The sequence below is a fragment of the Otolemur garnettii genome, unplaced genomic scaffold (genome assembly GCF_000181295.1).
Source record: "Otolemur garnettii isolate 467f Iridium unplaced genomic scaffold, OtoGar3 scaffold00055, whole genome shotgun sequence".
NCBI lineage: Eukaryota > Metazoa > Chordata > Mammalia > Primates > Galagidae > Otolemur > Otolemur garnettii.
This window is the reverse complement of record NW_003852450.1, coordinates 1,200,516-1,222,600: the sequence shown is the minus strand read 5'-3', so window position 1 is coordinate 1,222,600 and position 22,085 is coordinate 1,200,516. Positions and strand designations below refer to the sequence as shown.

The 22,085-nt window shown below is 48.4% G+C and overlaps 1 protein-coding gene and 1 long non-coding RNA gene across 2 annotated transcripts in view; one reads left to right on the top strand and one right to left on the bottom strand.

Moving 5' to 3' along the window:
• The window catches only part of PLXNA2 (plexin A2), a 210,109-nt gene that overhangs the window by 141,837 nt on the left and 46,187 nt on the right, over positions 1-22,085 (bottom strand). The gene's annotated exons all lie outside the window — the stretch shown is intronic.
• On the top strand, positions 9,331-12,873 carry LOC111726153. Its single transcript, XR_002774002.1, has 2 exons — positions 9,331-9,545; positions 12,417-12,873. It is a non-coding gene; the product is annotated as an uncharacterized LOC111726153 (long non-coding RNA).

The window sequence follows — 22,085 nt, the reverse complement described above, 5'->3', positions numbered from 1 at the left end:
TGACTACAGGAGAGGTAGTGTTAGGTAGAGTTTTAGAACACAGTCTGGGCTGGGTGCGGTGGCTCACACCTGTGATCCTAGCACTCTGGGAGGCTGAGGCAGGTGGACTGCTTAAGCTTAGGAGTTTGAGACTAGCTTGAGCAAGAATGAGACCCCATCTCAACTAAAAATGATAAACTGAGGCAAGAGGATCACTTGAGCCCAAGAGGAGCTATGGGTGGGGGCTGTGAACTATGATGCCATGGTGTTCTACTAAGGGCGACAAAGTGAGACTCTGTCTCAAAAAAAATAAATAAAATAAAATAAAATAACAAAATCTGGATTCAGTCTCTGTAGGCTAGACTCCTGGCTTTCTCACCACTGGCAACAGGGTACTTAACCTCTAAGACCAAATTTCCTCATTTGTAAAATCCCCCCATTTCAAATCCTGTTGGTGCAGGATTATGAGTCAGTACACACGAAGCACTTGGAATCCAGGCTGGCACAGGAACATTACATATGTTGAGTAGTATTACTGCCACCACCACTGCACTGTGGATGTTGGATTAGTGAGCCTTTGAGGGTCTTTTAAAAAGTCTGTGGTTCTATTTCCCTACACTATGAGCCCTGTTTGGATTTCAGACTTATCTAGCATTTGCTGAGTGCTTACTGCATATGGATATATTATCTTATTTAATCCTTGCAACAGCCCTGTGAGTCCCATGTTATTATGTTCATTAAGAACTGAGAATATTAAAGCTCAGAGAATCTAAGTGCAGTTCTCAGGATCACACAGTGACCACAAGGCTGAGCAGGACTCGTACGTCGTCCACCTCAGTGCTCTTTCTGCTCTATCTGTCTTCAGTGGGATGAAGGATCTGTTCTTTGCTACTGAGCTGTCCTTTCTGCTGAAGATTTAAGGCCAAAGCTCCCACTGACACCAAATCCAGTTCTGGGGCCAAGTGTGTATTCAGAGCCTGTCCCAAGGGTAGATGGAGGATTTGCCAGTGAAAATGTTACCAGCTGAACTAGCATTAGCCAGGCATATTGAGGCTGAGATGGAGGGGAAGTAAGAGTAATCCCCTTATTACCAGCCTGACTTGCAGAGGGACCGGTGGCACGAAGCCAGGGAGAGCTTGAGCAGCATCTGCTGCCTCAGTCTGCCCAACTCTCGTTCCCTCTGTCCTGCCTGGGAATGCCACATGGACACCAGGATGCCCAGAAGTGGTGAGCATCCTGGGCACAGGTGCATACATGCACACCTGCACACAGAAGCACATATGCCACAGACAGGATTAAGCCCCTGTGATATAACTTCTTGGAAATAAGCAAAGTTAATGGAATTTTTGAGTCTTCTTCGTTACCCGAAGTTCCTTCTGAGAAAGGTACTAGGGTCAGAGGCCGAAGTCTCTGAATCATGGTGTGATGGGGTTCTGCCTAGAACTTACTTGGTAATGGAGGGGCTCTGCCTGTAGCTCCTTTCAGTGAGGGAGCACGGGAAAGAGGCAAGCAGAGCCTTGGTGAGACCTGGCAGCCTGCGCTTGTGTGTGGGGCTGGAGGGGAGGAAAGGGATAGCTCTCTGTAGAGCTGTGTGCTTATTCTATTCTTGCAGAGGCACTGGGGGAGGTGAGGAGGAACACAGAAGGCAGAGTCATAAGGAGACGCGGCGGGTGGGGGTGGGAGGAAGGCATTGTCAAACTCTCTGGATGGTCATCAGCCAGATGTGGAGACCATCTGGAGGAGACGGGCAGAGGAGGGGGAGGACAAGCTGAGGGGAGGATAGCTGGGAAGGGCAACAGAGGCAGGATAAGGCTGCTCACCTGAGCCATCAGAGAGGGGTGGAGGAGCTCCCACATCCCCCGGCAGGCCGGCTAGTGTGCCCGCTGCAGGGATGGCCAGGCATTCCTTCCCAAGGCCCAGGTCCCTGCTTTCAGTTTTCACCAAGACTGACCCCCAGCTGAGCACCAGCCCTTAGGCCTCTTGTTCTCCTCGGGTCCTCCCCTTTTTACACCCCCATGTGCACTACTACAAAGTGACAACAAGATGGACACAGGAGAAATCCCCTAAGGAAAGAAACTGGTGTTTCCTGGTCTCCCTCAACAGCTCTGGAATGCAAGGGAAATTTGATTTGGCCTCTGTTGATCTGATACCTCCCTAACCCTGGGAACTCTCTGGCCAGCCTCAGCCAACTGCTGTCTTCGGGGGCGCAGGGACAGCTGGGATACAGCTGTTGTCAAAACTTATCCCACTAGCAGCTCTGTGGGAGCTCCCGTCCCCCTTGAAAACAGAACTCAACAGCACATCCACCAGCCATCCAGCTGTGAGCAGACTGGCTGATCCTGCAGAAATCTCCGGGAGAAGGAGGTATATGAGGAGAGCACTGAACAACTGGAGGGTCTTAACCTGAAGAGCAGTCGGAAACTGGACGGAAGGAAGATGAGAAAAAGTCTGGGGGGTGGGAGGGGACAGGTGTGGCAAGGGGAGGACAGGGGTATGGTAAGGAAAGAAGAAAGTGTGAGTCTTCCCACATCCCATGCAGGTGAGGTCCTGTATCCCAGCTGCACATCCAGCAGTGAAGGTGGCCTCCAGTATGGAACACAGCCTGTCACTGGGCAAGAGCCTTTCCTTCCCATGGGAGGTTTCTCCTTCCTCCCTTACTGTGTCCCTTCAGGGCTGGAATGTCCTCTGAACTGGGGCACAGGGACTCCAGCACCCAAGGAGAGAGGGATAGAGGCTTCCTGACCCAAAGGCAGAGGAAGATGAAAAATGGCCAAACTTTGTATCCCTTAAAAATCTCGGCAGTCTGGTGAGAACCACATTCTCCTTTCTGGTCCAGCCCTCTGATGAGAAGCCTGGGAGGGAAGCCTGGGAGGGAAGCCTGGGGCCAGTTCTCTCCACACTGGTAATCATTGCTCTCCTGGGGAAGGGGCTAGAAATCTGGAAAAGTCATCCATAGTCTCAGTGGGGGCTAAGAGCTACCACCTGAGGCTCTGAGGGGCAGAGGTCAGGGGGGAGAAAGGGTATAAAAAAGGCAGTCTTTCTAAGAAAACCTGATAGCCAGAGACAGAAGACCCCACAATTCAAAAGACAGTTAAAAGGTGCCTAGGGGCTCGTTGGCGTGGTTATAAGATTGCACACGGCTGCTTTCCCCACTGCATGGTATTGTTGGAGTTTTGTTGGAAATGAATTGATGGATGACTCAATCCTGTTTCTGTTCAACCTTACACACCCTCCTTATCTCTCTTAGTTGCTGAGCACTTTACAGTTTACAACATGCTTTCAAAGTCAGGTTTTGGTTAAAGTCACAATAACTCTATTGATTAAGTGGGTAAGAAAGGAATTATTACCATCTCACAGGTAAGGAAAATGGAGGTTGAAGAAAGGTGTTCTTAGCAGCAGCTTTCTCAATGAGATGACAAAAGCTGGATTAAACAAGTGAGTGTGGCAGAAACCACACTCAGGGACTCATCCACTTTCACAGGTATGGGTGGGAAGGATGACTGTCACTTCTATGCTTCAGACAAAAGACATATCCAAGTCTGCCCTTATCTGCTGGGGCAAGGAGCCTTGGGCTTTGAGGCTATATGACAACATGGCTACAGATGTCATGGGGTCGTGGGGAATAGGACCCAGAAACAGAGAGTGACAAGGTCAAAATTAGGGTGGTACAAGTTGGAAAAGCCTTCACAAGAATCTAAAAGATCAGCTTGAAAAAACCTTAAAGTGAGAAACAGACAATAAAGGGATGTTGTCCAGGTAGATAGAAAGGGCCAGGGAGAGTGGTCTTACTCAGGGAGATGTAAGTGACTGAGTACACAGGGGAAGGTTAGCTCCTGGTATGTTTGTCAGGCAGCACATGCTGAATTAAAAGCTAAAACCTGGACTTATCTTTTAAAATTACACATCTGATTATGGCCTTCCCTTCCTGAGAGATCTTAAATGGTCTCCCCTTAGTTACCTAAGTTCACACTCACACATACGTTCACGATCATGTGCACTGTGGCCTAAGCCTTTCTTTGCAGTCGCTCCCCCTTTTCTTTTCTTTTTTTTTTCTCTTGAGACAGAGCCTTAAGCTGTCACCCTGGGTAGAGTGCTGTGGCATCACAGCTCACAGCAACCTCCCACTCCTGGGTTTAAGCGATTCTCTTGCCTCAGTCTCCCAAGCAGCTGGGACTACATGCACCCATCTATTTTTTTGGTTGTAATTGCCATTGTTGTTTGGCAGGCCCGGGCTGGATTTGAACCCATCAGCTCTGATGTATGTGGCTGGTGCCTTAGCCACTTGAGCTATAGGTGCTGAGCTGACTTCCTCTTTTCACAAACTTTCTTCCTCCTTACGCTTTAATTTCCGCTAGCACTCATAATCCTGGACTTGCTGTGGCAAGGTCACCCCAGTACCTTTGCACAGACTGCTTTGGCTGCTGTGGTCTTTGGCCTCTTTTACAGTGTATTACATGCCCAGCTTGAATTCACACTTTTCTTTAAGGCAGTGGTTCTCAGTCTTCCTAATGCTGTGGCCCTTATAATACAGTTCCTGTGGGTTGCGATTCACAGGTTGAGAATGGCTCAACTTTAAAGCTTTCTCCAGTTCTCCCTGGTCGAGTGATTCCTTCTCTCTGCTTTAGGCCCTGAGCACTTCTAAGTCACAAGAGATTTCTAGGTTTGCCCGGAGAATGTCTTGTTCTCAGTAACTCCTCAGATGAGTTATGATATTGGAGACTGTTGTAGTAAGTATGATGTTTAATCCTCTGTACCTATTTCCATCTTGGTACTATCTTATGACACTCCAATTGTTAAAATAAGATACGGCTGTGGGCGGCGCCTGTGGCTCAGTGAGTAGGGCGCCAGCCCCATATACCAAGGATGGTGGGTTCAAACCCGGCCTTGGCCAAACTGCAACAAAAAAATAGCCGGGTGTTGTGGCAGGCGCCTATAGTCATAGCTATTTGGGAGGCTGAGGCAAGAGAATTGCTTAAGCCCAAGAGCTGGAGGTTGCTGTAAGCTGTGATGCCACAGCATTCTACCAAGGGTGACAAAGTGAGATTCTGTCTCTAAAAAAAAAAATAAGGCAAGGCTGTGCCTTATTCACCTTTGTATTCTTCCTACCTAAGCCATTCAGAGTCCAGCATAGTGCCTAACTCAGAGCAGATACTTAACAAGAGGAGGGCTGGTTAGCAACACAGATTCTGGAATTAGATTGCTTGGTTTGAATGCCTACTGCACCTCTGGTTAGCTGTGTAACCTTAACATCTCTGAGTCTCTGATGCTTCATTTGTAAAATGGGGTAATAATTACAGAGGCTTCAGAGGATTAAAAGAGTTAATACATGCAAAGCTCTAGAACAGTGGCACTTAGTAAGCACTAAATGAGTATTTACTATAATGATTATTATCTTTTGGATAAATGAAGAAACAACATGGAATTAGCAAGCTGGTCACATTTTTCCTAAGTGACTTCAAAGGGACTTAGAGTGTAATCTAGTCTAGGGGTAGAAATATAGTTCTGATGAGTGAAGTGTGGAGTAACAGCTGGCAAAAGTCTAACCAATGGGCTGAAGAACTAGGTCACTGGTTCTCAAAGTGCAGTCCCCAGACTAGGAACTTGTTAGATAAGGAAATCCTTACGCCCTGTTCCAGCCCAGTGCTACCAAATCAGAGACTCTGGGAGTGGGACCCAGCAGTTTGTGTTTTAACAAGCTGCCAAGTGATCCTGATGCACTCTCAAGTTTAAAAACCACTGGGCTGGACTTTGCCCATCTCCTATTACCTGTGTGTAGTGCGTGCCTTGAGATTTCAAACTTGCTATTGCAAAATAGGTGTGGGGCCTTACCCTGAAAACTTGAGCAAACATCAGGAAGAAAACACCCCTGACTGTAGGAAATGATGTGTAATGTAGTTAGCATTGGCTCTGCCACGCCATAGGAGCTCAACAAGTATCAATTCCTATCTTCATTCTTCTCTTTCCTATAGTAAGGAGAAAAAAGAGGAAAAACCATGTTCCCATGGCAGTGTTTTTAAAGACTTTTGGAGCTCTCTGGAGTAGACAGAAGAAGAAAGGTATAGCAGAGATTTGTGGGAAAGCTTGCTTTGAAAATTAATGTACACAGTGTGCACCCAGCTGCCTGCTTCTGAATGGGTGTGGGGACAGTGTGCATGGGTCAGTGTGCTCAGGGACATCATCACTTTCTGCTGAGTCTGAACCTCAGCTAGAGGAACAGGTGAGAAAGAATGAGGGTAGGCCTGACTGAGGGAGGAAAGCTTGGCTGGGGACCAGTGTTCTCAAAAGAGCTTTACTCATGAGTCAGGCTGGCCCTAGCCACCCCTTGCGGAAGGCCCAAAATGCCAAATGAAGGAATAAGTCTTGTGTGTGTGTGTGTGGGGGGGGGGGTTGCCTGCCTCTGCCTTCTTGCCAAGGGCTCCCTATGTGTGAGAGCTAGCAGCACCCACCTCCCCTGCATCTGGGCTCTTCTCAGGAACTGAATTTCAAGACTATTGAATAAGGCATGATGTAAATACCTGTATCCAGGAGGATGAGAGGAAAAAGGGAATTCCAGTGACTCACGTCTTAAATGTACCCACTTTAGGATGATTTAGGGCATTGTTTTGCAAAGTGTGGTCCCCAGATCAACAACATCAGCATCATCTGTGAATTTGCAAGATCAGCATCTGGAAAATGCAAATTCTCAGGTTCTATCTCACACCCATTAAATCAGACACTCTGGGGGTGGGCGATTCATCAGGTGATTCTGATGAATGCTCAAGTTTAAGAACTCCTGGGTAAGGACTGGGTTGAAGTCTTTTTCTTGTTTTAAAAAAGGACATGTGCTCCCCGCAGCAAAGGGGACTCCCCTTGCCACTGCATCTGTGCCCTGTCACCTATGAGGATGAAAGCATGCTGGGCCTGGACTACAGAGTGTCTCTGGTGACAGAGGCCCTGTGGGTGGTAAAAGGGAGGAGAGGCCTGGGGAGGCTGCCACAACTCATTTTCTCTTAACATGAAAGCCCAGAGGAAGCCTAAGCCTTCTCGCCATTGAAGCTGGTAAATTACAGGATGATGATGGTGATATTACCAATAATGATGATAATAGCACCAATAACGTGAGGTCAGACAGGCACTTTCCCGTCTTCGGTCAAGGGGTAAGGTTGCAGCTTTGGTGCGCTTGCTTCTGATGTAGAGGAAAACCTGGATCCCAGCCAACTCCATTTCCATCCTGGGGGTGCAGCCAGGGCTCTTGGCTCTTCGTCCTTTCTCCCTTCTGCCCACCCAACCTGCAGTCAGTTCCTTCCTCCTGAAACAGGGGTCTGCCTCATGCCTGGGCAGGTGAGGGATGGGGAGATAGTCGAGAGGCAGGCCACAGTCCCTGTCTCTGCACCAGGCCATCCCTTGGTTCACAGACTAGAAGTCAGCCCTAGAAAGGGCAGAAGAAGGGGTTCACCCTCCACACTATCCCACTGAGGGGCAAAGGTGGGCCTTGTGCCTCAACAGGTTCCCCAGCAAACTGCAAAGAGAGACTGGAGGCAAAAAGTGTGTGTGTCAGGGTAGGAGGCTTCAGCACATCCATAAATATCTCCAGCTAGAGTCTCCCTTAGAGATTGTTTCTTCCCTCCTCTCACCCAGAGAAATAAGCCAGAGCAGGGACTCAGACCTGGAGGAGAGAAAAGATCTTCTGGTAGCATCCCCCTTCTGAGAGATCCCCCGCTCCCCGACTAACCCTGCCTAAAGGCGTCTTTCTTATTCTTCAGGTTTTCCCAAGATGAAATATTTCCCTAAATGCTGCAGCATTTCTAAGAGCATCAAAGGGAACAACCAAAAACCCAGGTCCTGGGTCTCTTCCCTCTGGCTGCCTCCACCCTGCCCCCACCCTGGGGCTTCAAACATGAGGAAATTAGCACAAGGCCCCCTGTCATCACATGCAGTGACTTGTGAACATGTGCTTGGGTTGTTTCTCCTTTGCAACAGGAGGTTTAAAGCAGCTCACTAGGGGCTTGTATTTTTTTTCTTTAAAGAACTGTGTGTATGTTAAAGTCATTAAGGTTGAGAAAGGCGGGTGGTGGGGTAGGGGAGTAGAGGCCATTATATCCAAGGAGAAGAAAAATGACCTGTCTTCAGGCTGTCAGCAGAAGAAACGCCTCCGCATTAGGGAGGGGGAGAGGTGCTTGGACCGGGGGGCCTAGGTGGGGGCCCTCTGGGCCTGGATGGCTGGGCAGGGGCAAAAGGCAGAGAAAATGGTTCAGCACACAACTGGGGCCTGGGCAGTGACTATGGCTGCCTGGCAGTGGACAGTCCCTATTTAGGTGTTAAAGAGCCACCAACAGAGATGAGAGCTGAGAAATAACAACAGAAGGCTGAGTTCCTCCTGCGATTCAGGCACTGTGCTGTGCACTGTGCACCTACTTTATGGTGAAGCCACATGGGAGGCCACTATTACTGTCCCTGTCCTACAGGTGAGGAAATGGAGAGCACAGGGATCACAAGTCTTGCCCAGAGCAAGCGAGTGTGGAGACAGTGTGGAGACACGGGCCACTCAACACCTTTGCCCAAGCCTTAGGAGACTTTGCTCTGCTGAAGACCAGCTCATTGCACTGGGTCCTGACCACTCAGGAGAATTTGCTGCCGCTGCCCACCCCCTCAAAGCCATTAAGGAGGGCTGGGGCAGAAGACACCTAAGGAGGGTCAAGAGGGCTGTGATCAGGGAAATGGGAACAGCTGGGGCGGGGAGAGCAAATGCTGTTGGCCCTGGTCCAGCCAGGCCTTTGGCACCTCCCCTCTGCCCAGGTCTCAGAGGAATGATGGAGGCCGGGTCCTCTGGAACCCCAGACACTAGCCATGCAAGCCTTCCCACTTAGAGGGAAACCTCCATCCTCCAGGCTCTGCACCTGTTATCTCTTCCTTCCTTTCCGATCTTAATTTGCTGGGCCAGGAGAGAGATAGTGACACGCCAAGGACTCCTAGAACATCAGAGAAGCTCCATGCTGGCTGGGGCTCTGGAGACCATCCATCTATCTGCTTCCTCACCCAGATGAGCCAAGCTGAATCTTCCTCCCTCCCAGCAAACCCCTGCAAGGACAGGCTGCCTTCCCAGGCTGAGAAGTGCAGTGGCAGAGTGGGTGCAGGGTAAGGCCACATCTGTTATCTGATCTTTCCGTCAGGGAGCTGGCCCCAAGGGGTGCACCCCAGCCCCCTAGAGCACATGCTCCAAATCACTGTTGCCGTGACAGCTTTTGCTTCCCGAGTTAGGGCAGCTCAGAAAGATGAAAGTCCGACCTCACTGGCTGCTCCCCAGGCCTCCTTTGCCAAAACACACTGTGAAAAGACCCTTGACCTTCGCCTCATACTTCCTCTGCTCCACCTCCCATCCACCCAGTTTGTGTGCCCCTCCCCCTGATAGGGTTAGACAGCTCAGTAATTTAGGGATCACTAGCAAGAAAGGTGCAGAGGTCTGAAGTCAGGGAGGGGCTGGGAGGGGAATTTCACCCCTGCACTATGGAGAAACTCCCTTGTTCTACAGCCCACCTCTTCCCACCATCTGTGCACCAGCCCCCTGTGGGCCTGATACCACTGGGAAGGTAGGGACAGGGCCTAGGGGTGGGAAGTGGTGGTGTACAATGAAACGGGAGGAGAATGCATATTTTTAAATCATGTCCTAAAAAATAATTTTCAAGAGGCAAATATACTCCTCCAACTTTTTATTTTGAAATTTTGCCAGGAAAAGAAATGCTACACTCCCCTGAGATCTCCTCTGATTTAGGAAGTTCTTTCTGCTATCTCTCTTCAACTCCTCCCTGCCCTAGCTGCTAGGCAAACAAAGTCTAGTTTATTTAATGCCTCTCCTCTCTCCCCAGGCATGGCCTGTTCAGTCTAGTTCAGCTCAGCTCAGCTCCAGAGCTTAGAATGTGATAAGCAGGGGACTCAGACCAGTTGAAGGAGGTGAGTAGCAAGCTTGTCTCTCTTTACTTGAGAAACTGGAACCACAAAAAACTCCAAGAGTATTTTGCTACAATTGCATAACTACTAAAAATGCCTTGCTCTGCCCACACAAATGAAGACGTTGGGAAGTTCTGTGCAGGGAACTTGCCCTCTGGGAGGGCTGTTCAGTGCAATTCCCTCATTTTGCAGATAGGGAAACTGAGGTGCATTTGCCATCCCTCGGCTGGTTAGTCACAAGCCAGGGCCCTTCAGCTCTTCTCTGCAGTTATGGGAAAGAAAAAGGGCTCGAAGAGCAGCCCTCCACCAGGGCAGAGCTCCTGGGTTCCAGCCCATTCCTAGGATGGGCAGCTCAGTCTCTCTCTAGGAATATCTGGCTGCTGGGCAGCCTGGTAAATTAATGCAACTTTATAGGGTGACAGAGTGATCCTACCTCTGGCTGGGGGTGGGCTGAGAGGCTAGGATCAGAAAAAAGAACACCTTCTACCCTTTCTCAACATGTGGAATCTGGCCCAGGCTGCCAACCTCCTGGCCCAGAAAGAGAGTTTTCCTTTCTTCCACTTGTTTACCCAGAGGAGCTGGGGGAGGTTGTACAGAGAGGGGGGTTGAGTTTATTCAGTCTGCGATGGGGGGGGGTGGCAGTGAAAGCTCTTCTCGGGTACTCCTCCCCCTTCCCAGAGGTGAGGTCAGAAGAACAAAGGTCACAGATGGACCAGCCAGAGTCTGGGAGGAGGCACATGTGTGTGCCTGGGAGGGCGGGGGGCGGGGGCAGGCGCAGGTTTGGCAACTCAGACAGGGAGAAGTCACCGACGGCTTATAAACCAGGCAAGGTTCATCCCGAATCCGGAGGGAGGTCAGTGAGAGCCCCACGAAGTCACTTTCTTGAATGTCACTGACATTTCAGCTCAGCCTCACTCTGCCTTCCCCTCTCTTTTTTTCTCTTTCTCCCTTCACCTTCCTCAGCAGGGGATGAGGGAGGGGAGAGAGCCGGAAGGGAGGTCTGTGGGGCCTCCTTGACTCTGCTGACCATCAGTGGCCAGGAGCCCATCGATGACAGAAATGAAAGGGAGGGGCAGGGCTGGGGCGGGACCAGATGTGTGCAGCTGCAGCACCGCTCTGCACAGTGCCCTGCTGCGGTGGTGGTGGGGGTGAGGCTGGGTGGGAGAGGGCGAGGGGGCACCCCAGTGGGAATTGCTGGGCCCCATTCCTGCTCAGCCACCCCTCTGCTTCTTTTACATGGGGAACAGATCACAGACAGCAGAAAGAGCCCTGTCTGATGCTTCAGCCTGGAATTTTGGTTTATTCTGGGGTAAAAGTAAAAGCAATTGCACTGCGGCACCTAATAAAAACACCCCTTTCAACTGGGACTGAGCGATGAAGGCCAGTCCTTTAGGCTTTCAGGCATCCTAGACTTCTAAGTGTTTCTACTTCATATTCCAGCACCATCCAGTACAGTAGCTACTAGCCACATGTAGCTATTTATATTTAAATTAATTAAAATTAAGTAAAATCAGAAATTCAGCTCCTCAGGCACACCAAACATATCTGAATCTCTCAATAGCCACATGCAGCTGGTGGCTTCCCTATGGGAAAGCACAGACATAAAATAGTTTTCTCATCAAGGAAAGTTATCTTAGACAGTGCTGCTCCAGAAGGGTATTACTCGAGTGTCACTTTCATTCTTGATTTCTTCACCTGTTCACATGATAGGTGAACTGGTCCTCAGGAATGAGGGATCACTGGCCCTGAGGATGGGTGTGGGGTGAGACAGGGTGGAGGGAAGGGAGGTGTCGAGAATGTCCTTTCTGCCAACTTGCAGGCTGTCTTTCCAGCCTGAGTCTCTTTGCTTGTACTAAGCTGTTCAACTTGCCTGGGGAGGAAGAGGGAGGCTTTTGTAGCAGAAGAATTTAGGTGGCAGCTACAGCCAAATGAGTGTTGCAATCATATTCTGCCTCCCATCTCCAACCCCCTGCTTTAGAAAAAGTCAGGGAAAGTATACCAAGGCGGGCCCTAGATAAGGTGGGTGTAGTGACTTACTCATCACACCCTGGGCCACTGGGGCGGGCGTGGGCAGGAATGGGACAGGGACACAGGCTGGGGGTGAGGCAAGTGGTTACGCTTCAGCCAACCTTCAGAGCTGCTGACATGATGGAGATGGAATGAGAGATGTCAAAGTCAGATACTGGCACACCCGGCAAAGCCGCCCAGCCAGCTCACCTGGGGGCCGAGGCTGCTTCCCCCCACCCCCGTGAGGTCCCCAGTGCAGAGAGGTCAGGAAGAGTGCCTGCTCACACACACGTCTATGCACGTGTACCCCACGTAGTTCCTGGGAGATTTCTGGAAAGAATCTCTAGCCAGTGTCTCAGTAAGCCCCAGCTGTTCCCCCAGACTCCAAGGTGGCCAAAGAAGATCGCAGTTAAACAGGCAAGCCTCCCCCTCCCACCCCAGTGCCTCTAAAACCAAGCTCTGGGTCCTTCTAAGCCCAATAGTCCAATTAAACTTTTTGCCCACAGGTGGAAGTAGACATGAATTCCAAGCCTCTTCTTCCCATCTGTGAGCCGGCACGCCCTCAGGCCTCGCCTACACCATCCCACATGGGATCCCTTCTCTGCACTATGCTCTGAAGATTAGCTTGCTCAGGATCACAGACTCCCAGAACGATTTCCTCCCAAGCTGCGCTCCAGGCCACAGGGAACTGACTGAAGAGTTCAAAGGAAAACTCCCAGCTCAGAGGGTGGCCTCCATTAGGGAGGCTCTCAGCCCGGGAGCTGGGGCTCTAGGGATTAGGCCATGGATCCAGGTACCTTGGGTAATGCTCAACTGTCCTTCTCCCAAGGGCCAGAAAGCGCTGTGGGGAGATCCCGGGGCTCTGCTGTTCCCCACAGACCCCTCCTCCTCACCACAGAACCCCCCTGGCATGACTACATATACCTCTCTATAAATACACACATCTTTAGCTATATACATGCATATATATGTGTGTGTGTGTATATATATATATATATATATATATATCTTTTCTTCTAAAGACTTGGCAAGAATCCCCTAGAAGCTTTTTCCATGACACAATAGAAAACCAGCAGTGTCATCAGTTTGATCTTTCCCACACATACAGCTTGGGGATGACCTCTGCAGAGCTGCCTTGAATCTGGCTTCCAGTAACCCAACTGCTCCTGCCCTTCCCAGCCCCCAACCCCCTGGCAACCTCGAAATATAACTAAGCTGCCACTTTATTCTTCATTGGCCTCTATCTAGAAGTGGAAAAAAAAGTTACCACTTTCTACCTATTGCCTTAAAAAAAAATAATAATAGGTTTTGTATTCTTCCAGCTGGCGGCAGGAGGAAATTAGCTGGGCAGTGGAATCCAGTGGTACTTAGGGACAGGTGTGGGTGAGGAGGGGGTGTTGGTGGCTTAGGAGTGGGCCACACTCTGTGGGTGGGCAAGATGGTGGGGCACACAGGGGAGGTATCTATCAAGGCTTAGCAACCATTTGGACGGTAAGCAAAGATGGGGTAGACTCTTATGCTGAACTCTGGATAAACAGGAGAAATACCAGGGTTCAAGGACAGGAAGTCCTGGGATACCTCCTGCAGGTGTCAGGGAGTTATCATTAGGCACAGACTCTGAGAACACTGTCTTCATCCTCCACATCAGCATTTTTTGGAAGGGGGCCTGGGAAGGGAGGAGGGAAAGGCTGACTTTCTCATATATTTTTTTTTCTTTCATTCTCTACTGTTAAAGGTTTGAGTAGGTGGAGACAGCCCTGTAACTTTTCTTTGAGATATTAGGATCCTAGCCACATGTTGACACCATATGTAATTCTAAAACAGGTTTTCTTGATGTTCAGAGTGGAGGGTGGGAGAGGGGATTCACAAATAGAGAGCAGAAAATGCAAAGGAACATGAGAATCAACAGAGATATACAGAAAATGTAGTTTGGCAAACAAACAACCAATAAAAAGCCACAATAAAACCCAAACCCACAACTCCACCTTCCTAGCCTTTCTTGTTTTCTAGTCTCTCTCTTTAAAGTTGGATTGTTATCTTTGCAACAGAAAATGCCAGCAGGTGTTGCTGGCAGCTGTTTAATGACAGTGTCAAGAACGTCTTTCAGGAAGGGAGGCTTGGAGGCAGGAGGCGGTGATGAAGAAAATGGGATGGGGGGAGTAGGTGGCCCCACATCTGCAGTGAGGTAGCTACAGGATGGAGAGATGCACTGGGAATTGTAATGTTATTTTGTACAAAATCCTTCCTGTAGGAAGGCAGGGGGAGGGACAAGAGACATTTTTCAGGTTTTTGCAAACCTGAGAGTTTCAAACTGGAATTATAAGCAGCTCACTGTGTCTTTGAGCAAATATCTCAGCTCCTCTACTCCACGTCTACCACTTTCTTCTTTATTGTTAGTGACTGTCATGAGGATTAAATAAAAGGACCTGGAGACCCCTAGAGAAGGGTCCCGGTGGTCCCCAGAGGTGATTAGTCTTGCAATTATCCCACATCTGGAAAAGATAATGGCTCTCAGACTGGCAGGGGTGTGTCACCAACCAGCAAGAGAAAGATGTTTTTTGTTACACAGGCCAGAGAGGCTGATCTCTGTTCTCTAGTCTGTGTGAGAGACCATGGGGAGGCTGCATTTGGAAAGGAGGAATGCGGGAGTGTCAGCCTTAACAAGGAGTGCACTACCAAGAAAGCCTCATGAACACTGAAATTCTCTTTCCTGTATTCTCAGTTTAGTTCTCTAAAACGGCCCTCATAAAAGCCACCCGGAAAACCTCTCAAGCTAAAAATTATCCTTGGCCAGACCACATCAGCCAGCTCTATAGGAAGACATCTGCAGGGTACTCTGTCCTCCCTGAGTTGTCACTTCTCTTTTCATTAGGGCAATGGCCAAGATCTTACCTGGAAATTTTTTTTTTTCTATACCCGCAGGGCTTCGCTAGGCCATGAGCTCCTGGGATCCAGCCTGCAGGTGTCAGGTTCTTTCTGAGCCTGCTAATCAGATGGGTTGGGTAGGGAGAGAACCTGGACACTCACTGCTGGCATCTGCTCCATGGAGGGCAGCTCACCAAATGCTTTCACACATATGACCTCACTAAGCCTGCCCCACAATCCTGTGAAGTAGGAACTGGAATGATTAATGTCTACATTTTAAAGATAAGAGAATTTGGGAGAGTTCTCCAAGGTTAGTGGCTATAGAACTGCGAATGAAGCCCAAGCTCCTTAATTTCTGGGCTTCTTTTCCCCAGGTCCCCATTGCTCCACCCCTGAGCTGCACACCAGAACCTCTGTGAGAAGGGTGCACTCAGATCCTGTCCTTAGGGGAAGTAAGAAAGAGGTGCACACATCTCAGACTTTCAAACAGATTTAAAGATGCACCCATATCCATCCAGTCTTCGCGGAAGTTAGGACACAAACACATCTCATGACTTCAGATAGGTGCCTGAGGAAAGGACTCAGGGTGTGCTGTTCTTTACCTCTTCCTTAGCCAACCTATGGCATTTGCACATAGCAGGGGTTCTAACAATACTGTCTAAATACTTGCTTTTGGTAAGGAAGGGCACTGCAAGGGTACTGAGGCTTCATGCGGGCTGTAAACCTTGAGCCACAAAACTGGAATTTGTTTCTGAGAGGCACTGTTTATTGACTGAATTATCTATGGGTGTCTCTGTTCAACCCATTTTCCAAATTGAGGTAAGCATACCCACCCACCTTATGAGCTGCTATGAGAACTATACAAGCTATAAAATGTGACAGTATACTGCATAGTGTCATGTGTAAAATAACATCTTCTTGCCCCTGAGGTTGCAGAAGTCACCAGAAGATAAGATGGCAGAAAGGTCTAGAAGCTCCTATGCTGGGCATCTTTACAGAAATGCTCATGCACTCCTGCCCCAGGTGGGTGGGATATAGTGTAACCAGGAGGGGAAGGGCTACATCAGAGTGGCAAAGGGGCTAGCATGGCAGGGTCTCCGTGAGTGAGTTTCCCCTCTTATCTCCATCCAATCCAAAGACATCCTCTATGAGAAGCAAGGGAAAAGGGGAAAAGGCCAGTAGTGAGGATGGTGTCATTACGACAAGATGTTGTGAGGATCCCTGTCAGCCTCAGGATCCTAAACAATGGTGGGATTCATCCCTACAAAAGATCAACCAGCACCACTGCTCAACTCTTCCACACCATGCTCTGGACCTCTGCAGAGTTGAAGGGTAAACACGGAGAGTCTTCCTGTGATAAGTCCTGCTCACATCACCACTCCAGGGGAGGAGGTGGCAGCTGTGGCAGGGCAAAGTTGGTCATCCTGTGGTTGACCCTGGGTCTGAGCTGACCTATACACTCGGTCCCCACAGGAGGCCCAGGGCGGGGAGGGAGGCACAGATTAGCAGAAAGATACCCTGACTCCTCCTTGCCTTCTTCTTGAGCTCCCCTAAAAAGTCAACCCGCGGATGAAGCAGAAAGATGAACATACCAGCTAGCATCTCTTGAGTCCTCACTCTTTGCCAAGCACTGTGCTAAATGATGAACATAACTGAACTCATTTAATTTTCAGAACAACCCTGCACGGTAGGTATCACCTTTCTCATTTGCAGATGAAGAAACCTAAGCTCAACGAGGTTAAGTAATTTGCCCAATAGTGTCTACTTAGCAGGTGGCAAACAGGATTTGAATCAAGATGGTCTGATTCCAAAGTCCATGTTCTTCCCATTACACATGCTGCTCCTGTCCAAACAGCCCACTCATCAGGAGCTACAAATAAAATGCCACACCTCCTACTGCATGCATTAAATCAGCACCAGGAGAAGCTGCAGACTGGGAGAGAGCAGATCTTTATCAAGACACTTTAGGAACAGGGGAAATATCTCTGCCTTCTGCCCAGTCAAAGGTTTGGCTGTTTGTAAGATGAGAAATATTTGGGGAGGAGGGGGAAGAAGGGTGGAATCTCAAGCTAAAATCACCACCCACACTATAGAAAGCCTTCAGGCAAACCGAGCTTCAAGGATTTTGTTCAATTGTGCGTGTGTTTGTGAGTGTGGATGAAGACTGGGAGAGAAGGAGGCAGGAAAGGCATATCTGTTTTCATTCCCAATGGCTGTTAGGAACTGTACTTTCCTCCCTGAACTCATGCTTCTCTCCCACTTACTTATTTCACGTTTTATCTCTCCTGACCTTGCGCAGAAAGCTTTAGTGCATGAGTAGCCTTTGGGGCCAGAAGACCTGGCTTTGCTTTTCCAATCCACCAAGTACTGAGTTGTCTAATAATAACATATTACATGAAAGAAAGGGAAAATAATTTAACCTCCATGAGCCTTAGTTTTCTCATCAGGAAAAATAAATTGTCATAGTACCTGTGTCACAGGGTTATTTTGAGGATTACAGCAGTGCTTCGTATAGTAGTTGGCACCTAGTTGAAACTCCATAAATGTTTGTTTCCTTGATCGGGGTTTCTCAGTCTCAGTACTTTTGACGTTGTAGGCCAGATAATTCTTAGTTGTGGGGTAGGGTAAGTCCTATGCAATGTAGGGTGTTCACCAGCATCTTTGGCCTCTACCCATTAGTCAGTAGCGCCCTCTGCCCCAGATTTAGGAATCAAAAGGTATTTCCACCCACTGCTAAATGTTTGCAAAATTATCCCCTGTTGAGAACCACTGGATTGATGTGATCCACATAGATATTAGCAGCAAGTAATATATTTGAAAGCACATAGTAGGTGTCATTAGTAATGGTCATCTTTTTGAATGGGCATATGAATGCATGAATGACATACTAGTAGTAATGGCACAGCTCTGCAGTTCTGGACCCTAGAAGATTGATGGAATGACAGAGGGGGCTGGGAATTCTGGGCACTGTTTAGTGCCCACCTCACTCTCTGCTGTCAGCTAGCTCTTGGTGCAGACCCAGCATCTGCTGGAGCTTTCAGGTGAAGCATTGACAGCTGAGGGAGGCTGTGAGCTGAGTGTGGCTTCGAGCTAACTGAAGCTAAAGCACTTTCCCTCTGGGAAAGGTTCAAAAGGCTTTGGCTGCAGCCATGCTGCCTTGAATTTCTGTGTATGAGATGTGATTGCTTGAAACATGAGTACACCCCAGAGAAACCTGTCCATTGCCCATGGTCAGCCACAAACATTGATAGGAGCTCCAAAGTCCTCCCTCACTGAGAGGCATGGCACACATCTGCAAGCCCCTTTTGGCTCATATGAAGAAAGAACTTTACAAGTAGGGCAGAGAGATGGCTCCTGTCCTAGAATTTCTTTCCTCTCCCCACTTTTTCCATCTTTTCCTTCCTTTTAAAATGTATTGACTCTTTGTTACACTAGCTGGTACCAAAAGGGCAGAGATGTTTATCATCTCTTATCCTAAAGTTGCTGAGTGTACTGAAAGAGAAAAGAAAAAGGGTAATTGTAATACTACATACAATAATAATATTACCATTTACTGAGCACTTACTCCATTGTGACACTCATCTACAAGCTTTACGTGCATTAACTCACTTACGTGTCTCTCACAATAAGACTGTGAGGCAGAAACTATTATTTCATGTTTTCAGATGAGGAAACAGGCACAGACAAGTGAAGTGACTGTCACCACATCATGCAGATATTAAGAGGCAGAACAAGGGTTGAACCAGACTCTTTGGCTCTTTGGTTAAGCTGAGTCTGGGCCCTGGACTGGACTCCTCTACCCCTTTGCTCTGACAGCCACGTGATCAGGATACCATCAAGCACACAGTGGGGACTTCCTAAAGGGGGTGATAGCACAGTATGTTAAAGATGAGGGGATGTTATTTGGGCAAGGGGAACAGCAAAGTGGCCCTAGTCTGAGAGAATACTGTGGGCAAAGTCCTGGGTGAGAAGAGGCATGAAAAAGCATCAGAGCTCCATGGGGCTTTTTTTGCCATCCCCAAATGGACTCCCTCCCTTTGCCTCATGGCAGGGTTAAGCCACACCAGCTGATGGAGCTTAGGCTTTCTGGCCTGAACTGGTTCCCTCAACAATGACTCAGAGCCACCTGTTTGGTCTCCTCTGCCAGCCTGTACTGTCTGATCTGTCTTTACAACCATAACCATGACCCATACTCTGCCTTTCAAAGGTATAACCTTCAACAGTCCATTCTTTCCATGGTCCCTGATCAAATGTCCTGGCCTGGGGTCTCTGGCTCACCTCCTGGCCCTGATTTGAGTTCTTTCAGGTTTGTTTTATTCTGCTGCTACTGACACCAGGCTTGGGGATGGGGAGTTTGTGTGTAGCTGGTGAATATGGTGCATGAATAGGGTGGTCAGCCAGGCCTAACATTTTATCATTTGTCATTTGAACCTTCTTTCCTAAACAACAAAAAATGTCATACTCCTTACCCTGGTATATAACATAGATGAGGGCAAGATGCTTTGGGTGTGCAATTAGGGGTTAGGAGTGGCCACCCTAGAGCTCAAGGGTGCTGTTAAAACCATTAGGCAAAGGCCTTAACATTTCAGGGATTACAAAAAGCTTTGAGACTCTGACGAAAGTAATAGGCCCCCTACACACACACACACAAAAAAAATATGCATAGTTATGTTTCCTGTGTGTGTGTGTGTATGTGTGTGTATGTGTTTTGGTAGATCATGGACTCCCTGAATCCTGCAACATGGGTTAAAAATCCTATGTGTTCGACTACTGCAATATCCTCCTCTTAGGTTTCCTGGCCTGTCTGACTTTGCAAGGGAGAGTTACAAGGTTCTGGCTGCCGCAGAACAGTGAATGATGAAACCCAGACAGTGCTGGCATTGCTTCATTTGCTCAAAGGGAGCAGAGGCCCAGGGTTTGGAAAGCACTACCCTTTTTGTGCTCAAATTTCTATGACAAGGTCATTGGTGCTGACACGACTCCCACACAGCCTTAGGGCCTCTCAGCATCAGAGATGATTTGTGCCTCAGTTTCCACACTAGCCGAATACTAATTAGCTCACACATCTAGATGATGATTAGAGTGGACAAAGGATGGGCATGCAGGTTCTGATCTCAGTGTCATTACAAAGTGATAATGATGAATCACTTGATCTCTTTGGGCCAACTTCTTCATAATATCATAGCCCATGGGGTTAGGATCACAAGATGAGCTCAAAATGGATGACATACACATGAAAGTTCTTTATATAACTAAGCCCACTAAACAAGTTCCAGGATGTCATTATTTATCTTAGCAGTTAAGAGAATGACCAAGCTAGTTGCTCTCAGGTCTGGGAGCCAGGGGGATAATGAAGGTCTCTTTTACTTTAAAGAGGCAAATAGAGCCCCTGGATATAAAAAGGATCATTCATCCATAAGTGTCAGGGTGAGAAGCAGAGGGATCTCATAGCTTAGGACACACAGCAGTGGCCTGTGGTCCTGAACTTGTGGTCCTACACTGTCTTCTAAGGCCTGTCCCTCAGCCAAGGTAAGAAGTTCTAAGAACAGCCTTTTACCACAGCTACTCCTTGTAGTCTGTGCTTAGACTGGGGTCCTTGTCTGCTAGTAGGTGAAAATCCATTTCCAAGTTCATGATGATAGAAAAACTAGAATGCTCGTCATAATGAGCTGATTTGGGGGAAGAGGCCAAGTAAGAAGGACCGATCACTACCTAGAGTCACTGGAGTGTCCCACGCAACCTGCCTGGCGTATGTGTTTTATGCAGTGCTCGGGCTTCTGGGGCCTGAGGCCCGCAGGCAGTTTATGAGATTAAAGCCCAGTGCCCAATAAATAATTTAGCAGCTTATTGGAAAAAAAAAAAAAGAAAACATACAAGCAGTATAATAGCTACTATCTCCAGCAGTCTGATGTGTACATACATTTGAAATGCACATCACTTTCATCTGCATGTTTCCATTTGATGTGGAGTCTTAAACCAAATAAGGAGAACACCATCACCTCCACCCTCTCAGTACATCTCACCACCAAGATGGGGCTGATGAGAGAGAAAGCAGAGCCATGCACTCATCATTCAGGGCTTTGCCACCGACCTCCGTCTCCTCCCAGCCCCTTCCATCCCCTTCTTTAGCTTTCAGCTGCTGTTTGTGTGTACAGGGAGAGACTGAATTCTCCACTAGACCAAGCACTCATTCAGAATTTCTTTTGCTTCTCCCAGGGGTGTCTTTTATGGAGCAAAGCTGGCTCCAGGTGCTGTCTCATCCCATGTGACTTGCTATGGGTGCAGCTTAAACCCTGGGATAAATAAATATCACTGTCATGGCCAACAGAGTCCAGGCTGAAGTTTTAATGAGCCAGAAGTAGTGGTGATAGATTGATAAGTCTTGATCTTGGCCATGAGGGAAGGGAATTTTAGAGAGAGAAGGAGGAGGGGTTGGAGTGGGCGTCACAGGGAGAGTGGGTGGTAGAAGGCAGACAAGCTCACAGGGAGTTGCTGTAAGATCTAGAAGCATCGGTGGGAGATAAGTGGTATGTAGGAATCTATCAGCACGAGCTTACAGGGCAAAGTGAGGCCAAAGGGAATCCTTCTCTTGATTGGAAAGTGAACTGGTTCTTATCACAGTTAAGGGATGAGTGGCTTTAGTTGGGGAGATAGACGTGAAGAAGAGTGGTAAGATTTCCTTCTAGCTGTCATGCAGATCTGGGAGGATGGCACCCCCTTCTGACCTAGTCCCTTAACTCTCCTGTGAGTAGCATCTACCCCAGACCCACCGGCCACTGGGCTTGCACAGACACAACTGAGCTTATCCCATCCCCCTACTTTTTTGCATCTCCTTGGCCTTGGCTGCATTTACTGCCAGTGGCTGTGGTTTATCTCCTGTTGTTTATGGCCTGGGACAGGCTGCCTACAAATAGCTCCCCAAAGAGTGGGGAGATTCAGGCATCTGCCATTCTGTGAAGCTCTTTCCAGAAATGAAAAGGATAGTCATAAAATGTTCCACTGGGGGAGGGGGGCTGGTTAGGGGTGGGTAACATGCATCATAAAAAGCGTAATGGACTAATGCTCATACACAGACTGGCTGCAGCCCAGGGGTGTCTGCTGAGCTCAGACATAAATACTGGGGAGGCACCAAGAAGACAGATTTTTTATTTCTTTGATTTGATGGTGGGGGGAGGTTGGGCATATCTTTTTCTCCATTTCTCTGTGGCCATTCCTCTGGGGATACCACCAATCTGTCTGAAATTGAAGCTACCCAACATTTTACAGCTTCAAGAGGGGCGGCAATTAGACTACAGGAAAGACTGGAGGTA